The sequence below is a fragment of the Sturnus vulgaris genome, chromosome Z (assembly GCF_052056855.1).
Source record: "Sturnus vulgaris isolate bStuVul1 chromosome Z, bStuVul1.hap1, whole genome shotgun sequence".
NCBI classification, from domain to species: Eukaryota; Metazoa; Chordata; class Aves; order Passeriformes; family Sturnidae; genus Sturnus; species Sturnus vulgaris.
In genome coordinates, this window is record NC_142283.1 from 34,028,665 (window position 1) to 34,030,619 (window position 1,955).

The window sequence follows — 1,955 nt, forward strand, 5'->3', positions numbered from 1 at the left end:
GGGGGTCTTTTTGTTAGAAAATATCAATAAGTGCATACAAAACACGACCTAAAAGTAGCTAAAATCAGGCTTGAAGTACTCTTGGCCTCACTGAGTTCTGGTTGGATGAGAGGAAAAGCACCAGTGAACTCAATCAGCTGTGTCCTAAGGGAGTGTCAGGGTGGAGTTCCTGCATTCTGAGTCTTCCATCTCAGAACCTTCAATAATAACCACCTGCTGTCCTAACAAAACCAATCTGATGAGTTATACATTGTCTTAGGTGCTTTGTCCTGCTCAGCACCAACTCTACAACCAGCTAGGTAGGATCAGATTTACTATCAATACTTAGTAAAAAAAATAAACTTGTCCCACTTTAAATGGTCCATGCTATGTCACATAGCTCATAAGGGTACACATACTATATAAATTGTGAATGATATCAGGAAGAATCAAAGAAAGAAAAAATCTTAATATAAATATTGAAGGGAAAATACAATGTCTGTAGGGGTCTCTGTTCACAGCAGGGGAGAGTACCATGGACTCACAATAAAACCTTAATGTAACTTCCCTTATGTTACCATAAGAAACATGTCTAGAATTATCTGTGGTGAAAGACTAATATACTAATGTATAATATACCAACCATTGCCTAGCCTAACCATAAAGCCTTACATTCATATAGAAATTGGTCAGATAAAAACTTTCTAACTTAGTTTTGAGTATTAGAAAGCAGCATTCTTCATTGCAGTATGCTGGTCACTCAAAAATCCTTCTGCTAACAGAGTGCCCTGAACATTGGGTAAATGCTCAAAACCGTGAGATTTTATCATACACACTGACGACATACTCATTGGCTATCCCTGATACTTGATGTATGTGTATTACTTTATTTTACATAGTTGCACCCCTTACTGGAAGTCCTTATGTGGTTCTTTGGGGTTTGTCTTCAACGTCCAATGTCATTTTTAGGTGTCTGTTCCTCAACCTCCATTTTAAATTGCTTTGCATAACTTCTGCTTTGTCAGCCTTGCAAAGCTAAGCTGCCATCCTGTTGTGTTTTGCATGACTTCTGTTTGCTTAAGTTACATCCTTTGTTTCTCCAAAGCTCTGCTATTTTGTTCTATCCCTACCAGAGTAAAATTATTTCTGTTCTGCTGTCCTTAGCAATGTATTTGTAAGACAACAGTTAAACTATTGGTATTATCATTAAGAGATTTATTCTCTTGCTCATTTAGCATGATTTGTAGAACTTAGGGCAAAAAGTGCAAAAATGGCATGGTTAGGATGCGTAGACTAATGAAAAGCAGAGATCACCTTTGACCTCTGAGTGATTTCAGGGAATATTCTCCCCTGGGGAAGAGCTGCAGGATGAAGACACTATGATTTGTCACTTTTGGATCAACTCAGCAAGTGACTCAGTAATAATGAATCTGTCCAGAAAATGGAGTGAATGAAGGCCAGAGAGCCATAAGTCATATTGTCTAAGCAGCTAAATGGAAAACCCAAGGACAACAAGGTTGCGGTCAGCAGAAGGGGGCCAGCATTGTTACCACCAGGTTGTGAGCATCAGCTGCTATGGTGACTGTGCCCTTTACCAGATTACTCAGCAATATGCAACATCTGAGGCCTAAAGCCATCAAAACAGATGCCCAGGAACAAAAGCTGGATCTTGCAGACCTTTCAGCACCAGAAAGATCTGGCGATTTGGGTGCAGCATCACAACCATAGTACGGTACTGCAAACTCTTCCATGACTGCATGCTGCTAAGGCTGTTGTAGATATCCACTGCCACGTCAAAATCACTCTCAGTTATCTTAGAGTTGAACAGTGATTCACCATAACTATAAACACTGTTGTCATGCTTGCATTATATTAATGTATTACACTTGCATAAACTATCACACTGCACATGCTATTAAACACCATTATATTGAGATAGAGAATTAAAAAGTAAGAAATAGCTCATTAAAAACTAA